The following is a 21259-nucleotide window of genomic DNA, read 5'->3' as shown; positions in this document are numbered from 1 at the left end:
GGGACTTCCACCTTATTGGTGTGAATTTTTTACAGAGACTGAGACTGAGCTGTGTTGAAGAGGTAGAATATACAGATATTCACTCATTAAACAGACTTGTATATAAGTCCTTTCAAGGAATAATTAAGTGGCACAATAGTTAGAGTACCTGGCCTGGAGTCAGTAAGAGGGAGTTCAAATTAGCCTCAGACACTTACTTAGCTGTGTGAACCTGGACAAGTCACTTAACCTTGTTTGCCCCAGTTTCCTCATCTGTAAAATGAGCTGGAGAAGGAAGTGACAAGCCTCTCCAGTATTTTTGCCAAGAAAACTCCAAATGAGGTCATGAAGAGTCAAACACGACTGAATAGCAACAACAAGAAGTCCTTTATTTGCCTTTTTTATATTTTTTAAAATTAATTTGCTTTAAAACTCCTTGAGCACCTGATGTTTGCACAGCAGAAATCAAATATCCCTTGGGAAGAGCCAGATTCTGATGGACCCAGAGAGATCTCTTTGATGAGGACAAACATTAGTCATAGAGAATATTAATTATTAAAAAGCCAGAAGATTGAACTCAGGTCTGTGTGAGTCTGTGGCTACTTTGGGCCTTGGGTTATGGAAGTAAAAAGCATTATTGTTTGTCATTCATTCTATCATATGCATTCTTGCATAATTACTTAACCATTTCAAGCTTTCAACAAGATCCAGAAAGTAGGAATTGTATCTTTTCTCTTCTTGCTATAATTTCAAATTCCCTCAGTGCTTAAATACTCTGTAGGTCAGAACTGTTCTGTTTCCCAAATTTTGTGAACTCTCTAGAAAGGAGGAGCAGGGAGGAGCAGCAGGGCAGAAGATCCTGGGGTCTTTGCAGAGCACTGCAAAACAATAGATGAATTTATTGGATACAACCTCTGCCCAAATCTACCCTCTTTTTTACCTTTTTTTGTATTATTTGTTTGTTTTATACTGGAGAACTTTTTCTTGTAGATAGAACAGATTAATTAGATGTAGTTTAGATGATTCCAATTTTATGGGGAACATCTGAGGCATCATGGTCTGAAGAAAATTGGACTTAGGTCTTTTCTCCATCAGGCTTGGTCATTGGTTGACCTTGATCATATAGTTTCTTTACCACTTTTTTGATCTGATGCTTTTTGGCCTTGATGTTCAAAGTAAGGACTGGGGATGGGGGTTTTCTTCAATCTTCTTCATAGCAGGCTCAGTGATTTCCCTTAATCACTTTTTGAGGATTTTTAGGCTGCCTCCAAAGCTTTAGTTCTTCAGTCATCAGAAAGGGGGGGCACTTCTTTTTGTGGCTATGGATAATCTTCAGCATCTTGGTAATAATAATCTTTCCATCTTGGACTTGGTTTCTCTTCATCTTCTATGATATCTTCTGGGTAAGTCTCCCTTTTTTCAATGAAAACACATGTAACAGGTGTCTGTTTCATGTACAGACCCCATCAATTTGCACACACTAAGATGACAACTCTCTATAAAGAGGATGCTTCCAGAGGAATCCTGATGCCATGTAAGGAAAGTGCTTTTGAGAGACAGACTCTGAAGCATTCTACAACTGTTTCTGGTCATTTAACCATGTGTTGAAGATGACACTGACTGCAGAGATATTTAAAAAGACCTATCAACTTTAGCAACTATATTTTTTTGCCTCTTCTTCTAGGAGATCTCCTTTGCTCCCAATGAAGGGATTGGCATCTCCAACCTTGGGAATTTTGATCAAGAAAACAACTCCAGAAACCCAGGAGTCAAAATGTAAGCTGGTTTTCTCACATAGCACAGCATGGACTCCCCAAGGATCAAGGAGCAATCTTCTGGAGTGACTTCAGGATTCTAGCCCAGAGGAAGGGTTCATCCATCTGTTGTGCCACATCTGGACTTGAATTTGGGGAGACTGATACTAGATAGGAACTGAGCTAAGTTTTGAGCCTACATTTCCAGACACTGAGATGTTTAAGGAAATGTATGACCCCAAAGAGTTGGAGGAGAACAAATGTTTGTATACTTGTTTTTGTTCTATCATTGAAGCAAATTGCTCTCTATAAAAGCTAACCCCATGCTAAGTGGAATGGGATTACTAGTCATTTTTGATAAACGAGGAAAACACAGACGGTGGGTGACGAGGCCCATGGTATTAGGGAAAAGAGATGCCTCCAAGCCCTCAGGGTACCCTAAAACTGTGCCTAGATGATGTATCACCCTGGCCCTTAGATAGTGGGGCTAGACTGTATGTGTTACCACAAAACCAAGATCAAGAATAGCATGACAATTTTGCTCCACTTGATAGTGAATGTGCCCTGCAATTACTTCCTACAACTAGTTGGATGTAGAATTTTGAAGATGATCTGATATGATATGCCACTGTTAGTGAGGTGCATATTCTTAAAGCAAAATAATATTTTTGTGAATGTTAAAAGTTTCATAATATCTGTAATGTTTATGATTCAGGTAAGTGCAATAAAATAGGCTAGATCATAAAACCCCAAAACTACAACTTGTTAAGGATTGAATAATTTGAAGAGTGACAGATTGTCATCTGAAATTTTTAGCAAATTCATTTTTACTTTAAAATATATTTTATTGATGTCTTTTGTCGTTATATTGCAATCATTTCCTAACCCACTCTTGATTAAACCTTCCCTCAGGGCAAGCAAACTAATTCAGCAAAAATATCAAATAGGCCATGTGTGACCAAACGTACACTCTTTTGCCCTAAAACCCTCCTCCCAACATTTATGCTAGGGAGGCAGAGGTTTTCCTTATTGAATCTCTGGGAACACTGATATTTCTATTATTCAGAGTTCAATATCCTTTTGGTAATCTTTTCATTGACATTGTTGTGGTTGTGAATATTGTTCTCCTGGTTCAGCTTATTTTATCCAATATCATTTCATACAAACTTTCCCTGATTTCTCTTTATACATAACATTCCTTACTGAACAATAATATTTCATTACATTCAGATTCCTTAGTTTTTTTCAGCTATTCATAGATCGATAGGGACTGTCTTTGTTTCTAGTTTCTTTCTACTACAAAGGCTGCTGACATGAATATTTTGGTACAGATTGGACTTTGTTTCCTTCTTGGACTTTCTTGCTCAGTAGTAAGACTGCTGAGTCAAAGAGCAGGTGCCAGTATGAATTGGTAGCTACTCCATGGGAGCCTCTTATGCCAATTAAATCATAGGTCTGGTCCCAAAATTTTAAAAATACAACTATTTTTCTTACTCTTAGCATTTCTTTTCTAATTGTGTTTTTATTGATTATATTTGTACAAAAAGATTTTTTTATTTTATGTGGTCAGAATTGTCTATTTTACCTTATTTAATCTCCTTTAGTTTGGTTGGATCATTTGTTTGGTTAAAAATTCTTCTCCAAGAGATAGTTTTTGGGAGCTATTTTTGCCTTATGTATTTAATTTAAGTTTTTTTTTTTTACCAATTACATGTAATAACAAATTTCCACATAAGTTTTCTGAAGTTATATGATCCAAATTGTTTCCCTCTCTTTCCTTCCCTCCCCACTCCCAGAACTGGCAAGCAATTCAATCTGGGTTATACATGTATTATCATGCAGAACATATTTCCATATTGTCAAGATATAGTTTTGGAAAAAAGACCCACTGAACAAATTCGCTGTTTTTTAAAAACAGTATTAAATAAATTTTGTGACTAGTGCTATGTGTGTGTCTGTTTCTGTGTGTGTGTATAAAGATAAGTGATATCAGTGTATAGATAATGTCCATATATATATACACATATGTATTTCTATATGCATGTATCTAGTGAATATTTTCTGGCCCACATTCTCCCAGGATTTCAGGGGTATTCTGAGGAGTTTGATGGGGTATCCCTTCTTTCATGCCCCTAACCAGCTATGCTCCCTCCACTGTTAGATGCCAATGTCTAACACACCAGTTCTATTTCACCACTTAACATCTGTTAACTTTGTACAAAGGGATATTTACTCTGAAGTGTAATGAGACCAAAAGTCCAAACATTTCTCCTCAACCCTTTGGGAGTTCACTCTGCTATACCCTACCTCTGTCTCGAAGAGTAATGGGCTCAAACTTAGCTCAGTTTCTAAATACCATTGACTTTACTAAGTTCACATCAAAATATAGCATAACTCCTGGATGAGTCCTCATTTCATCTACCACTGGTTCTGAAGGTTACTCCTTGTTCCTAGGACAGTAGTGCTGACCTGAATGCAAAACTGGGACACAGGGGTCTCCAAGCCCTTTACTTAAAATGGAAAAGAACATAAGAGGGGACAGCTAGGTAGCACAGTGTATCCACTGAGCACCAAGTCTGGAGTCACGAGGGTCTGGGTTCAAATGCAGCATCAGACACTTCCTAGTTGTGTGACCCTGGGCAAGACACTTAACCCCAAATAGAGTTATTAGCAAGACAGAAAGACAGGATTTTAAAAAAGAAAAAGAAAAAATGTAGGGGTCAAGGACTGAGACTTGTTTTTCATGGAGTCATTAGGAAGTCCCTCCAAATTTTCTCTCCTCAGAGCATTATATCTCACTGGATACCATCAGAAAAGGAATCCATTCAAGAGCAGAATGACCAAAATAATGGCCAAGGCCACTAAGACCTTTTTGAAGATGTTGCCAGATCTGTATATAGTCAATCAGAGAGGGTTCTCCTAACCATGTGGTTAGCAGCCCAGAATCATTTATAGAATATCTATGGATGCCCTACAGTTTCTCTAAGACACTTCTATTATGTATCATCTTGCAAAAGGAAGCCTGTTGTTTTTTTTTACATTTACACCAGACAAGAGCACTAATGCCAATCCCCCATTACACACACACAAACACACAAACACACACACACACACATGGATTGGAAATGCTATTTTTAGGAAACTCCCTCTACCAATGCAAGTCAACACTTTCTCAGCTTATATCTTAGAAATTTACTTAGAGCATTGAAAAGTTAAATAACTCACCTAGGGTCATACAGCCAAGTATGTATCAGAGGTGGGACTTGAACCCAGATCTTCTTGCTCTGCGGTCAACTCTCTATTACATTCCACTGCTTCTTTAAAACATATACATATGTATGACAAATTTGCCCTATTTTTGAAACTGACCATTGAAAAATCTGCCATTTATTTTACTTATGTTAATCTGAACTAATTGCTTTCTTCTACCTCTGCTTCTCTCCCAGTTTCCTTGACCAGTCCAATATTTTGGGGACTTTCTTTGTCATTTTTCTCCCTCTGATTTGTTCAACCCTTCTTTTTCTTAGCTCAGAGAAAAATGTGATTTTTAATCTTCCCATTTTCTATCCTTCCCCTTCGATCATTCTTCTATTTCAGTAATATTATTCTGTAATGCCCTTCTAAGTGTTTCCTTGCAATACTTTATTCTTCAGCTCTTCTAGAATTATTTAGAATCTATTCTCTTATGTCCAGAGAGCTATAAAACTGTACATGGCCTTATTGCTGGGTCTACTTCCCACAGAGGTCAAGGAAAAAGGAAAAGAACCTATATGTTTCAAAATCTTTACAGCAACACTCTCTGTGGTGGCAAAGAACTAGAAATCAAAGAGATGTCCACCAACTGGGGAATGGCTGAACAAATTGTGCCATGTGGTTGTGATGGAATACTACTGCACCATAAGAAACAATGAGCAGATTAATTTTTTTAAAAATTGGAAAGAACTACATGAAATAATGAAGAATAAAATGAGTAGAACCAAGAGAACATCATATACAACTACAGATTTAATATTTGAAGAATAACTTTTGAATGTTCACCTCCAGAGAATGAACTGAAAAGTGGAAACACAAAAAGACATAATCTGTATCTACATATCTGTTTGTTGGTGTTGCCCTCTGTGGTGTGGGGAGGAGAGAGAGGAGCTGATACACTTGGAAATAAAGTCTATTAATACATTTTTTTTTAAAGAATCTATTTTCAGGAAGACTAAATCTCAGGGGATAGACATAGAGGTATCTTAGGAAGTATTCAATAATCTTGTGGGGGGGGAGGAAGTGGGTGTTTTTCTTGTTCTTTTTCTTTCTCTACCATCACTTATCATCGTCCCTCACTTTGAATCCATGCACCCCTGTTTTACTATTTTTAGTCAATGCCTTCCTCAATAGGGATCCACCTTTGCCCCTCAGTGGGAGTTAACATTAAGAGACTCAATTTGCTTGTAGAAATTATTCTGAATTGTCTAAAATATTCTCTAGTCATGTATGTTTCACTCTCTCTCTCCATCCAAAAAGGCTTTCCTCTGTATTATCCAGATTATAATATTGGGGAAGGCCCAAAGCCTCTCTCTCTCTTTATGACATTATATTTTATTGGATGCCATCAGCAAAAAAAAAAAAAGTGTATTCAGGAACAGAGTGACCAAGGCAATTAAGACCTTTTTGAAGATGTCACCAATTCTGTATGCAGCCAATCAAAAAAGGTTCTCTTAATCATGTGGTTAGCAGACCAGAATCAATTACAGAATATATGCACTATACAGTCTCTCCAAGAGACTTCTATTATATACCAAAATTGGGAAAAGAAAGGCAAAAGGAAAAACCATTTCTGTGTGGGAACTTGCATGCAGAATTTGAGAACTGTCATTTGATTTATTAAAAATAGGATGAGATGGGGGCAGCTGGGTGGCTCAGTGGATTGAGAGTCAGGCCTAGAGATGGGAGGTCCTAGGTTCAAATTTGACCTCAGACAGTTCCCAGCTGTGTGACCCTGGGCAAGTTACTTTAATCCCCATTGCCTAGCCCTTACCACTCTTCTGCCTTGGAGCCAATACATAGTATTGACTCTAAGAAGGAAGGTAAAGGTTTAAAAAAAATAGGATGAGATTATTCCCTCTAAAATGTTAATTAATTTCCTGTCCCATGTCTTTTTAACATTTTGTGTTCTGAAATTAACATACCAATAAAAGAAAACATGTTTATATAAATCCATGAATGTCCATTGTTTTCAAAACCATTTTGTTTGTGTGTCCTTCTAAACTATCTTCAGTTCTCTTCTGTCTATTAAAAAAAAATGCTTTGGTGGCTCTCTTTTTTGACATTACTACTATTTCTCTCCTTTTTTTTTTCTCACCTTAAAAACCAAGAGAATAAAAGAAAAAGCCGTTGTAACGAAGAAACTTAACCAACCAAAATGAACCTACACGATGGCCATGTCCATAAATGTATCTTTTTCTATGCCTTGTGTCCATCACCTTTCTATCAGGAGGTGAGTAATATGTTTCAACATAAATCCTCTGCTTAGCTACTCTCAGCAATAAAATGATGCAGGATATTTCCAACAGACTTATGACAAAGAATGCTGTCTACCATCAGAGAAAGAACTGTTGGAGTTGGAATACAGATCAAAGCATACAATTTTTCACTTTAGTTTCTTTGAGTTTTATTTTGGGGTTTGGGTTTTATATGATTATTCTCTTACAAAAATGGTCAGTATGGAAATGTTTTGCATGATAATATATGTATAACCTAGATTGAATTGTTCTGGGAGGAGAAAATGAAGGAGGGAGACAATTTGGATCATATAATTTCAGAAAACTTATGTGGAAATTTGTTATTCATGTAATTGATAAAATAAAATATCCTTATAGTAAAAATAGGTCCTCTGGAAACACTGCATTGATCTAGTTCTTTAATCTTTCAAGCATATTTTTCTTTTTTATTGCTGTCCTTATATAAATTGTTCTGGTTCTGCTCATATTGCTCTTTATCAGTTTATACTATTCAAGATTCTCTGAAATCATCTCTTTAATTATTTCTTATGGTGCAGTAATATTCCATTACATTTATATATCACGATGTGTCAGCCAATCTCCAGTTGTTTAAGAAACAATATAAGATGTTCCTTAAATTATAGTTTTTTCCTTCCCCCTCTGCCAGGAGCCATCAAAGACCTTGCTGTTTGTCATGGTCACACGTGGAAACTGGGGACTGCAAAGCAGCCCCCAGGAAGGATGGAAACACCCACTGAAAACCCCCTAAGTGACTTTCTTTATTAACATCCCCTTATTACTGGAATTGCTATGATTATCATTCTTACTTAGCCCCAGGAAAAATAGATGAGAACAACATGCTTATAGGGTTAACATATATATGCCCCACTTTAATCCCCCCCTGATTATTATCTTTAAAAGATTACATTCACAGAATTAAAACTCAAAGATCATCACCCATTATCCCTCCCTTTTCCCTCTTAGCAGAGGTACACTCAGAGGCCCAATACCCACTGTTAGCTAAACACACAAGGCACAATCACTCCTCTGAAACACAAGTTACTGACACACTTCGCTGGTTTGCTAAGTTTACAATAACCAAGCAACATTGCCAAGGTACCTTAATGAAACACAAGAAAAATGTAACTTGGAAATTGAGGAAATTCCTGAATCTGGTCTGTCTTAAATTACCTTCTAACCCTGTGCCTAGCTATGAAATGTTTTGTTACCCATCTCCTAAATAATTTTGATTGATTGTGAAAGCTGATCAAAAGCAACAATGATTCTCCTAACTGGTCAGGAGGAACTAACCTCTAGATCACCCTGTCCATGTCATTCAACTCCATTACAAACCTTTCTGTTGTAGCAACATAGTGGATGATCACGGAAGGTTGATTAAGTGATTTGTTAATGTGTGACATATTCAATTATCTGTAGAAGATCATGTATGCTGAAAAATGATTGTGTGCCAGAAAAGCATGTACTCAGTAATGCTATAAAATAAACGAATCCTCATGCTATAGTAGAATAGCTGAATGACGCCTAAGCACAGGTTTGAGCACTCAGTTGTCTCTCATCTCTTATTCACCTGACCACTCCACCTAGTCAAAAGGACCCTGCACTTTGGGAGACCACGGTCTCAGCTCTCAAAACCCCTCCCTGCCATTGCCCATCTTATAATTTTCTCTTTAGGATCAGCTAGTTTGTTTTGCTTGTGATTATTCACTTGCTATTATTATTGTCCCTCTTAAACCACATCCTTATTAGGTTTGGTGCATATCTAAATAAGACTATATGTGTATATTTTCAATCCTCAAAATTATTCATTTCAGATAAAAGTTCATCCATACCCACCACCTGGAATCCTTCTTCTATGTTTATATAGTTTTCTCATGCAGCCCAATTAAGGAAATAGCAAGTTGCTCTTTCTTTTTCTATAGTAGTGTATTCCTTTAACCCTCCCGTTTCTTTTCCCTTTTCAAAATTTAAGAACTCATCCACTCCCAGGTCCTCTGTTTTTCTTATTTCTCTCAATACCCTTTGAAAATTTCATGGTTCTGATATTAAGTTTCTTTTTCATCATTAGAATGTTAGCACTACATCATCATACAATCCCTTCCAATTGCTTAAATAAATTTGCCTAAATTTCTTATTACTCTTGTGTTCATATTTCAAAGGTCCTATTCAGCTTTGATCTTTTCATCTTCTATTCCATTAAATATCTATTTTTTCCCCTTACAGGATCATCTTCAGTTTTTCATGTTTCTGTTATTCTTGGTCATAAACCTGTATATATTTTTTGTTATATGTATAACTTTATATTTTTTTCCTTTTTAAATTAGAATATTTTTCCATGGCTACATGATTCATGATCCCCACCCCACCCCAGCTCTTTCCTCCCCCCTCCAGGAGCTGACAGGCAGTTCCACTGGGTTATACATGTATCATTGTTCAAAACCTATTTCTGTGTAATTCATATTTACAGTAGAGTGATGTTTTAACATCAAAACCCTAATCATATCCATATTAAACTACATGATTGATCATACGTTTTTCTTCTGTGTTTCTGTTCTCACACTTCTTCCTCTGGATGTAGAAAGTGTTCTTTCTCATAAATTCCTCTGGATTATCCTGGGTTGTTTCATTGCTGCTAATAGAAAAGTCTATTACATTCAATTGTGCCATAACGTATCAGTCTCTGTGTACAAAATTCTCCTGGTTCTGCTCCTTTCACTCTGCATCAATTCCTGGAGGTCTTTCCAGTTTCACATGGAATTCCTCCAGTTCATTATTCCTTTCAGCACAATAATATTCCATCACTATCAGATACCACAATTTATTTAACCATTCTCCAATTTATGAACATCCCCTCATTTTCCAATTTTTTGCCACCACAAGGAGTGTGACTATAAATATTTTTGTACAAGTCTTTTTTTTTTTAATTACTTTCTCTTTGGGTTGTAACTAACAGTATGGCTGGGTCAAAAGATAAGCATTCTTTTAAAGCCTTTTGTGCATAGTTTCAAATTGCCCTCCAGAATGGTTGGATCAATTCACAACTCCATCAGCAATGTATTAGTGTCCCAATTTTGCCACATTCCCTCCAACATTTACCACTTTCCTTTGCTGCCATATTTACCAGTCTGCTAGATGTAAGGTGGTACCTCAGAGTCATTTTAATTTGCAATTATTATTCAGGAGGGATTTAGAATACTTTTTCATGTGCTTATTGATAGTTTTGATTTTATCTTGTGAAAACTGCCTATTCATGTCCCTTGACCATTTGTCAAATGGAGAATGGCTTGATTTTTTTTTGTACATTTGACTTAGTTCCTTATGTATTTGGGAAATTAAACCTTTGTCAGAGAGTTTTGTTATAAAAATATTGTTCCAGTTTATTGCTTTTCTTCTCATTTTGGTTGCATTGGTTTTGGTAAACCTATATCTTTTGCCTTTTGGAATATTATATTCCCAAATCTCTTTTGGTTTTTAGAGAAGCTTCCAGGTTATGTATGATCCTGACTGTTTTCCTTGGTACTTGAAACTGTGTCTTTCTGAATGTTTACTGTAATTTTTCTTTGAGATGAAGATTTAAAATTTTGGCTCTAATATTCTTGGGATTTTTCCTTTTGGGGTTCTTTTCAGGAGATGGTCAATGGATTTTATCTGTCTTTACCCTCTGGTTCTCTTAGATTTGAACAGTTTTCATTTATGTTTTATTGAAATATAGTGTCCAGATTTTTTTAAAAAATCATGGTATAGCTTATTCTTTTATCTTTGAAGTATCCTTTCCCCAGCTTTCACTGCCTCTGAAGATTTGGCTTCTCATATTTTGGTTAGCTACAATTCTATTCAGGGTGCTAGGGGTACCCTCTCAATAACAGCTTAATGTATCTGCTCAAGCCCCCATCAATATGCTTTCCCCCTAAGATTATCATTTAATCATTCAAGATAATCATTTAATCAGTCAAACATAAGTAGCTTTTAGAAAGGAGTTATTAACTAAACTGGCACAATAAGACCAATTGGTATAAAATATCTCCCCACACTCTTTCACAAGTACATGTGGGATAGATGCAAAAATCTTAAATAGGATACTAGCAAAAAGACTCCAGCAAGTGATCAGAAGGATCATTCACCATGATCAAGTAGGATTCATACCAGGGATGCAGGGCTGGTTCAACATTAGGAAAACCATCCACATAATTGACCACATCAACAAGCAAACTAGCAAGAACCACATGATTATTTCAATAGATGCAGAAAAAGCCTTTGATAAAATACAACACCCATTCCTATTAAAAACACTAGAAAGCATAGGAATAGAAGGGTCATTCCTAAAAATAATAAACAGTATATATCTAAAACCAACAGCTAATATCATCTGCAATGGGGATAAACTAGATGCATTCCCAATAAGATCAGGAGTGAAACAAGGATGCCCATTATCACCTGTACTATTTGACATTGTACTAGAAACACTAGCAGTAGCAATTAGAGAAGATAAAGGAATTGAAGGCATCAAAATAGGCAAGGAGGAGACCAAGTTATCACTCTTTGCGGATGACATGATGGTCTACTTAAAGAATCCTAGAGATTCAACCAAAAAGCTAATTGAAATAATCAACAACTTTAGCAAAGTTGCAGGATACAAAATAAACCCACATAAATCATCAGCTTTTCTATATATCTCCAACACAGCTCAGCAGCAAGAACTAGAAAGAGAAATCCCATTCAAAATCACCTTAGACAAAATAAAATACCTAGGAATCTACCTCCCAAGACAAACACAGGAACTATATGAACACAACTACAAAACACTCGCCACACAACTAAAACTAGACTTGAACAAATGGAAAAACATTAACTGCTCATGGATAGGACGAGCCAATATAATAAAAATGACCATCCTACCCAAACTTATTTATCTATTTAGTGCCATACCCATTGAACTACCAAAATACTTCTTCACTGATTTAGAAAAAACCATAACAAAGTTCATTTGGAAGAACAAAAGATCAAGGATATCCAGGGAAATAATGAAAAAAAACACATATGATGGGGGCCTTGCAGTCCCTGACCTAAAACTATATTACAAAGCAGCAGTCATCAAAACAATTTGGTACTGGCTAAGAAACAGAAAGGAAGATCAGTGGAATAGACTGGGGGAAAGCGACCTCAGCAAGACAGTATACGATAAACCCAAAGATCCCAGCTTTTGGGACAAAAATCCATTATTCGATAAAAACTGCTGGGAAAATTGGAAGACAGTGTGGGAGAGACTAGGAATAGATCAACACCTCACACCCTACACCAAGATAAATTCAAAATGGGTGAGTGACTTAAACATAAAGAAGGAAACCATAAGTAAATTGGGTAAACATAGAATAGTATACATGTCAGACCTTTGGGAGGGGAAAGGCTTTAAAACCAAGCAAGATATAGAAAGAATCACAAAATGTAAAATAAATAATTTTGACTACATCAAACTAAAAAGCTTTTGTACAAACAAAACCAATATAACTAAAATCAGAAGGGAAACAACAAATTGGGAAAAAATCTTCATAGAAACCTCTGACAAAGGTTTAATTACTCATATTTATAATGAGCTAAATCAATTGTACAAAAAATCAAGCCATTCTCCAATTGATAAATGGGCAAGGGAAATGGATAGGCAGTTCTCAGATAAAGAAATCAAAACTATTAACAAGCACATGAAGAAGTGTTCTACATCTCTTATAATCAGAGAGATGCAAATCAAAACAACTCTGAGGTATCACCTCACACCTAGCAGATTGGCTAACATAACAGCAAAGGAAAGTAATGAATGCTGGAGGGGATGTGGCAAAATAGGGACATTAATTCATTGCTGGTGGAGTTGTGAACTGATCCAACCATTCTGGAGGGCAATTTGGAACTATGCCCAAAGGGCGACAAAAGAATATCTACCCTTTGACCCAGCCATAGCACTGCTGGGTCTGTACCCAGAGATAATGGACACAAAGACTTGTACAAAAATATTCATAGCTGCGCTCTTTGTGGTGGCCCAAAACTGGAAAACGAGGGGATGCCCATCAATTGGGGAATGGCTGAACAAACTGTGGTATATGTTGGTGATGGAATACTATTGTGCTAAAAGGAATAATAAAGTGGAGAAGTTCCATGGAGACTGGAACAACCTCCAGGAAGTGATGCAGAGCGAGAGGAGCAGAACCAGGAGAACATTGTACACAGAGACTAATACACTGTGGTATAATCGAACGTAATGGACTTCTCCATTAGTGGCGGTGTAATGTCCCTGAACAACTTGCAGGGATCCAGGAGAAAAAAACACTATTCATAAGCAAAGGATAAACTATGGGAGTGGAAACACCGAGGAAAAGCAACTGCCTGAATACAGAGGTTGAGGGGACATGACAGAGGATAGACTCTAAATGAACACTCTAATGCAAATACTATCAACAAAGCAATGGGTTCAAATCAAGAAAACATCTATTGCCCAGTGGACTTACGCATCGGCTATGGGGGGTGGGGGGGAGGAAAAGAAAATGATCTATGTCTTTAACGAATAATGCTTGGAAATGATCAAATAAAATATATTTAAAAAAAAAAAAACAAGTACATGTGGAGTCAAGGGGAAAGTAGGGCCAAACTTAGAAAGCATATATGGTAAAGGGACAACTTACAGCTCCTCATTGCTATGATTTCTCACACTTGTAGAGTATTCAAAAATATTTCCTTTAAGAATGATGAATCTTTGCCCTTGGTATCTGATGTTCCAAGGACACCATTTAGGATACTAATAGAAAGATGGGAATTTCAATGTCCTCCTGACCTTTTGAAGCTGAACAGACCTCCTCCAGCCAAAAAGGAAAGGAAAAAGAGACCTAAGGCTAAATTGGAGGCCTCTCCCTTTGCCCTAAGTGGTTATTCCTAAGTGGCAAACTGGAAAATCACAATTTCTCAAATTCCCTTGATGCTTTTATATAGTACCCAGAAGGTGTAACAAAATCCCTCAATCAATTACTACAGGCCTTCATTTTACCTCATCAAGTAGCTTTCAAAGATTTTTCACACTTAGACCAAGGGTTATGATTGATTGCTTAATTAAGATGCATACTCACCTAAGAAATACAACAAGATCAAAATAGGATTGGGATGGCTTTATCTCCACCCTTACAATGTTTTCATAAATCCATTGATTTTTATTATTTAAAATTTTTATTTTATTTTCCCCCCAATAAATATAAAAATAATTTTAGCATTTGTTTTTCTTTTATATTTTAGTCCTGAATTCTCTCTCTCCCTCCCCTTTCCCTTGCTAAGACAGTAAGCAAAAGATAAAAAAGAAATAAACATTCTAATAAACAATAGCTTAACAGAACTTAATAGCAATAGCTTAAAAGAGAAAGTGGTACATTTTGCTCAAGAGATGGACCCCTTCAAAACTAGAATAGACCAAACAAATTAATGATTCCATGAGATAGGAACAATTCCATGAGGTAGTAAGAAACAGAAAAATAAAATTATAAGTTGAAAAAAAAAAGATGCAAGACATCCAATATCAAAAAAAAATGGCCTAGAAAACCAGTCAAGGAGATATCATACAAAAATCAGTGGATTCAATGGATTGTTGGGGGAATTGTGGTATAAATTTTACAGGTGTAATCATGTAAAACATTTTTCATATTAGTCCTTTTGTGGACAAAATTTGACCAAAAAATGAAGAAAATATAGTATACTTTGGTCTGGATTCAAACTCCATCCATTCTTTCTCTGGAGGCAGATGGCATTTTTCATCACAAGTCTTTTGGGATTGTCTTGGATCATTGTATTGCTTAGAATAGCTAAGTCATTCACAGTTGTTTATCATACAATATTGCTGTGTACTATGTTCTTCTGATTCTGCTTACTTCAGTCTGAATTAGTTCATGTAAGTCCAGGTTTTTCTAAAATCCTCCTACTCATTATTTTCTGTAGCACAATAGTATACCATTACAATCATATACCACAACTTACTTTGCCATTCCCCAGTTGATGGGCATTTTCTCACATTCCAGTTCTTTGCCACTACAAAAAAAAGAGCTGTCAAAAATATTTTTGTACATGTAGGTCCTCTTCCTTGTTTTATCTCTTTGGGATACAGACCTAGAATGGTATTGCTAGGTCAAAGGGTACATACTGTTTTATGTATATATCCTTTGAACATACAAATTGCTCTCCAGAATGGGTGAATCAGTTCACAATTCTCCAAACTATTCATTGAATCCACTGATTCTTTAATATCTCCTTGATCTACATTTCTTATTTAAGAATATTTATTTCATTTTTTTATATTTTGCTTAATTTCTGCTAGGTATTAATTCATTATAGAAAATCTATCTTTTTTTTCCTTCAATATTCTACTTATAGTTGTCATAAAAACTATTTTCTCCTTCAGAAGAAGGTAAGTGGCACAGAATATAGGGTGCTGGGTCTGGAAAATCTAAGTTCAAATCTAGCTTCAGATACTTATTAGTTATATGACCCTAGGCAAGTCATTTAACTTCTGTTTAACTCTGTGTCCTCAACTGAAAAATGGAGATAGAAATAGCACCTGCCTCCTAAGGTTGTTGGGAGGGTTAAATGATATAATATTTATAGAGGACTTAGAGTGTAGTATATAGAAGATGCTGAATAAATACTAATTTCCTTCTTTTTAGGATGGATTTTTGATCTTTTTCTAGGTCTACGATAATTTTTATATGGTTTATATCTTCTTTGGTTTACTGATCTCTCTAGCTTTAGTTTCTATTCTGGGGCTTTGTGTCAGGCTTAGACTCCATCCCTGTTTCCCTTTTGGGTAGGGTGATTGGTCCTACTTTTGTCTTGCCTGGGCTCCATCAATGAACTCTACCTCTTGGGATTAGACCTTTTATGTCTTCTGAGTGTCAGAGTGTGACTGTGAATGGGATGAACTCACCCATAAAATGGAAGCAAATAGCAGAGTGGATTAGAAACCAAAATCCTACCATATGTTGTCTACAAGAAACACACATCAGGCAGATAGACACACACAGGGTAAAGGCTGAGTGTCAGAGTGCTAGGATCTTCAGAGTTCTTTCTAACATCTCACATCACAGTGTGAGGAACCTTAGAGCCCCTGGGTCCTAGATACATTGATTTGAGTACTGATCCCCAAGGTTTCTGAGATCCCTAGCTGGAGACTTTCTAACCACCCTGGGGTTTCTCAGAAAGTCCTCAATTCTTCCTTCCTTTAGACAGAGAACTTTATAAGCTACATGTTTTTGTTGATGGCTCCTCTCTGATCATGCTGGCACAAATTTTGCTAGTGACTCCCTTTCCTTCTTCCCTTAGGTTTCTAACTGACCTCTTGTGTAGTTTTAGGGATGGAAGAAGTCACTTACTATAGTTTCTCATTGGATTTTTGGGTCATTTTTCAGTCTGATATGAATTTTAGGGTTTTATGGGGGCTGACAGTTGGTCTTCTGTTCAAGCAGCCATCTTATCCAGAAGTCTTTTACTTTTCCCATTATACCTTGTATGCAATTAAATTCTTTAGCTCATTGCCTTTTCAATGTCAGACAACGTGTGATATAAACACTTAGATATATATTTTAAAAAATATCAAATAACAAAGAGAAACACTCACCTTCACACATATTTGTGTCCTTGTCTAGCTTTAGCCACAGAAAAATAAACATTTCATTTCTTGGTCTTTCCTTGTTATCTGAAATTTGACTTTTTGCTGTTTGGTTAGCTCGTAAGTTGAATACCTTGCTCATACCTAGTTTCTTTTGAAGGGATGATTCAAATTCTTCCCCATTTCTCAATATCTAGGTTTTTTTTTAATGTTTTAGCTCTGTTTTGTAGCATGTTTTGGGCTGTCAATGTGATCCTCCACTCTTGTGAAGTGCTATATCCTAGTTGAGTATCCTTTGCATTCTATGCCTAAGTAAACCTCCTTTTGTTAACTGTTGAATGGCCTACTATTGTTTCATTTTGTTCCAGTTTTAAACCTGAACTACCAGTGTAGCCTTATCCAGGCCCAGCCTGTTACAATAGGAAAGTTGACTTTGTTCTTTATTGTTCAGTCGTGTCAGACTCTTCATAACTCCATTTGGGTTTTGCCATTTCCTTCTCCAGCTCATTTAACAAATGGGGAAACTGAGCTAAATAGAGTTAAGTGACTTGCCCACAAACTACCAAGGGTCTGAGGTCAGATTTGAACTCAGAAAGATGAGTCTTCTGGAATTCAGACCTGGTTCTTTATCCACTGCATTACTTAGCTGCCCTTTGGAAACTTGACTTAGCAAGAGATCAGTAACTTTGGCATGTGGAAAAATGAGATTACTCAAAATCTGGTGTAAAATCACTTGCCTATCCTATGGGACTCTTGCCCTCTGTCTTTCCCCTAAAGAGCACACCCATTGTGCTGGAACCTCTCTCAATTTCTCTTGGCATCTCAGTGATACCAGTGAAGCCCACAGGCAGTTAGTTCATTCCTTATCCCTTGCTCTTGCCACATGCCCAGCCCATTTTGCTTTTGTTTTTATATATATTTCCTTAATGCCACCTTTTACACTATGTCTTTTCCAGGATTCTTTGTTTAGAAAGGGTGGTAGCTTGCTCCTACCCATCACTCAACTCTCCTTTGGTGTTTGGGTGATCCTTAACTTTCATTCTTTAGAGATTGTTAGTTTCCATGAGTCATGACTATACAATTTAATTAAAGAATTCTGGTAATAAAAAAAAAATTGTGCCTCAGATTCAGGGAGAGGCTTATGGTCATTTAAAAGGGATCCCAACCCACTCTTATTTTCCTGTGCATTTCTGAACTAAAACATTGTCCATTTGCATCATCTGTTCAAGATATTTATATAGGTAGGTGAGCTCTGTACATTGTTCATAGGGCAGCTAAGTGGCACAATGTCAGAACGACTTGAGTTTGAATCTGACTTCAAACACTTACTAACTATGGGTAAGTCACTTCATCCTGTTTGCCTCAGTTTCCCTCATTTGTCAAATGAGCTAGAGAAGGAAATGCCAAACCACTCTGGTATCTGCCAAGAAAATCCCAAATGGAGTTATGGAGAGTTGGAGATGATTAAAACAACTGAACAACAACAATAGTAGGAATAATTGATATAAAAACATTGTCCTCAAACTTAGGACACATTTTCTCACAAGCACAAGCATCTAGGGAAAATAGACTCAAGCTTACAAAGCAAAGATGGTCAAGAGTTAACACAGCTTCTGGTAGGATGGAAGTCCTTTTCTCTTTATGTGGAGTTTTCATGAAGTTCCCCTGAGATGTATATAGGTACCCTCTAAGCCTTCAAAGGTCAGGAGCTTTTCTTCTAATAGCATTATCAAGTGTATCCTTGATGCATGTATAGAAAATTCCCATAAACATTTTAAATAGTTATTTTGTCATTGTTTAATCATTTTTCAGTCTTGTCTGATTCTTTATGACCCCACTGGGAGTTTTCTTGGCAAAAATACTGGAGTGGTTTGCTATTTCCTTTTCCAGCTCATTTTACAGATGAGGAAACTGAGGAAAGTAAGGTTAAGGGACTTGTTCAGGGTCATACAGCTAATAAATTCCTGAGGCCAGATTTGAACCTTGGAATATAAGTCTTATCTACTCCAGACCTAGCACTCTATTCACTGCACCATCTAGCTGTCCTAAAAATATGTGCTGATAATTATTGACGTCCCATTGGTCATCTTTTTTGGTTAGCAATAAGATCTAAGGGTTGAGGTTTTTTCCCACACCTTTTCCCCCTCCTTGGATATATTGAAAATGAATTCTCCATTAATAATAATAATAATCCCTTAATCCTCTCAGAATTATATAATTTCCTCTATGTACTTCACCTGGTCTAAGTCTAGTAGATTTTCTCATCTTAGTCTTCTTCAGTGCCTATTCCACCATAAATACATTTGGGATTCTTATTTAGACTCCAGATATTGTGGTTTCACTGACCTTGATGGTGAAAATAATTTGTTTTTTAAAATTTTGCAGACGTTTTCTATCTTTTGTCTGTTGTCTTCTTTCCAGTTTCATCCCTTAATGTCTTAAGGATGGCTTCTGCTTAGTTGTGTCTCTAGCCAGGAGATTGGGAGAATGGTATTATTTGACAATGTGTATTTATAAAAAAAATGTTAAAAAAGTATTTTAGTCAATGTGATATAGCAAGAAGAGCACTGAAATTGATCCCAGAAGACTTGGTATTAAGCCCTGGCTCTGACATTTTTTAGTTATTCTTGTATTTCTTATGGAAAATCCATTTTTTCCTATTGAGTCTCTACAGCTGTTATGATTCAGATATGCCATAATTTATGATATTGGTCAGTGTTTTCTTTGATTTGTTCATCTCTTTGGCTCTAGTTCTGAAATTGGAGTTTTGGGCCAGGATATGAGTGTACTTTTTAAATTTTATTTTATTTTTGCCATCATGCAAAACACACTTCTATATTGGTCCAACCCAAACCCCAAAATTAAACCACAAATACATTGATATGAGAGTTTTGAGGGTACTTTGGGGTGAGCTGGTCAGCCTTGACTTGTATTCCCCTAGTCAGTAATGGTAAACCTATGGCACGGGTGCCAAATTTGGCATACAGAGTGCTCTCTGTGGGCACTCAGCTACCCTTCCACACCCCACACCTCCCAGTTAATTACTAGAAAAGCAGAGGGACTCAGATGGAGCTGCTCCCCTCTCTCCTCTCCCCCTTGCCTAGTGTCTAGATCTTTTCACATCCCCACTCCTCTGCCTAGCAGCCCAATGGGAGCACACAGAGGGGAAAGTGAGCAGCTCACAGGCAGCAGAGCTGGAGGGGAGCGGAGTGCTCCAAACACTCCTCTCCCCCTCTCTATACTTGCTGAGGACATATCTCACTTCACCTGCCCCTCTGCCCAGCAGCCCAATGGGAGCACTTTCTCCCTCCCCTGTGTAGTGTGGGGGTGGGGCCTGGCACTCCATCTCTAAAAGGTTTGCCATCACTGCCCTAGGTTTTTGAGCTAATACTTTCTGGTGTAGATTCTTGAGCTGATCTCTATTTCCTGCCTCCTCTCTGGATCTTCAGGGTCTTCTCTGGCACTTCAGGACAGAATGTTAGAGTCCTGATAGTCTTTGGACTTGTGCTATCCCAGTCTGAGCTCTGGGGCACAGAGCTAGTCAGCCCTTTTCACCCCCTGGGGCTTCTAAGGTCCCCTGCCCTGGGGCTTTCTCAGGGAGCCCTTAGATCTTGCTGTCTCTAGACAAAGAACTTCATGGGCTATGCTGCCTCTTGTCACACTGGCAAATTTTTTGCTCAAAAGGTCCTCTTTTCTATTGCCTATGGGTTTCTGGCTAACTTTTTGTACAATTCTGGGCTGAAATATGTAACTTATTATATCTTTTCATTGGATTTCTTGATAATTATTATGTCAGGTTCAAACTTCAGGGTTTTGCTGGTGTACGTATGTGGGCATTGGCAGCTTGCCTCCCATTCAGTCAGTCCTCTTGTCAGATGTATCCCATAATGATCGACATGCATAGTCGTTTGCAATTTACCAAATACTTTTGCCCATTTTTTTTCTTTTTTGTGTTTTGCGTTTTTTTACTTTCTGTCTTAGCAATAATTCTAAGACAGAAGAGCAAGGGCTAAGCAATGGCAGTGAAGTGACTTGCCCAGAGTGCCACAGCTAGGAAGTGTCTGAGGTCAGATTTGAACCCAAGTCCTCCTGAATCCAAGACTGGTACCCTACTTATTATGCCACCTCTCTGACCCCATCGATTTTATTTCACTGGAGGCAGGCTACAACAGTATAGCCATCTCCATTTTATGGATGAGAAAACTATTGTTCAGAGAGCTTTAATGACTTGGCCCAAGTCAAATAATCTGTAAAAGGAAGAGCTCAGCCTGAAAGCAGGCCTTCTGACATTCCCTGGTTTCCATGGGTGCCTTGTTACTAGGCAGCCTTTGGGTCAGGAAAGAGGCATGTGTTTTTCATATCTGGATGTCAATCTGTGCCTCCGCAGAAGACAA

At 37.2% G+C, this 21259-nt stretch overlaps 1 long non-coding RNA gene across 2 annotated transcripts in view; it reads left to right on the top strand.

Annotated features, from left to right (window-relative positions):
* Positions 1–21259, top strand: part of LOC103103767 (uncharacterized) — a 59905-nt gene that overhangs the window by 18551 nt on the left and 20095 nt on the right. The window contains exon 3 of one of the 2 annotated variants that reach the window (XR_008916442.1): positions 7097–7218. This is a non-coding gene — a long non-coding RNA (uncharacterized LOC103103767). Of the gene's footprint in view, positions 1–1663; positions 3676–7096; positions 7219–21259 lie in introns of those variants that run through there. The other variant, XR_462268.3, reaches the window with a different exon arrangement.

The sequence above is a fragment of the Monodelphis domestica genome, chromosome 2 (assembly GCF_027887165.1).
Source record: "Monodelphis domestica isolate mMonDom1 chromosome 2, mMonDom1.pri, whole genome shotgun sequence".
Lineage (NCBI taxonomy): Eukaryota > Metazoa > Chordata > Mammalia > Didelphimorphia > Didelphidae > Monodelphis > Monodelphis domestica.
The sequence above is the reverse complement of the archived record's forward strand: the minus strand, read 5'-3'. Positions and strand labels throughout refer to the sequence as shown.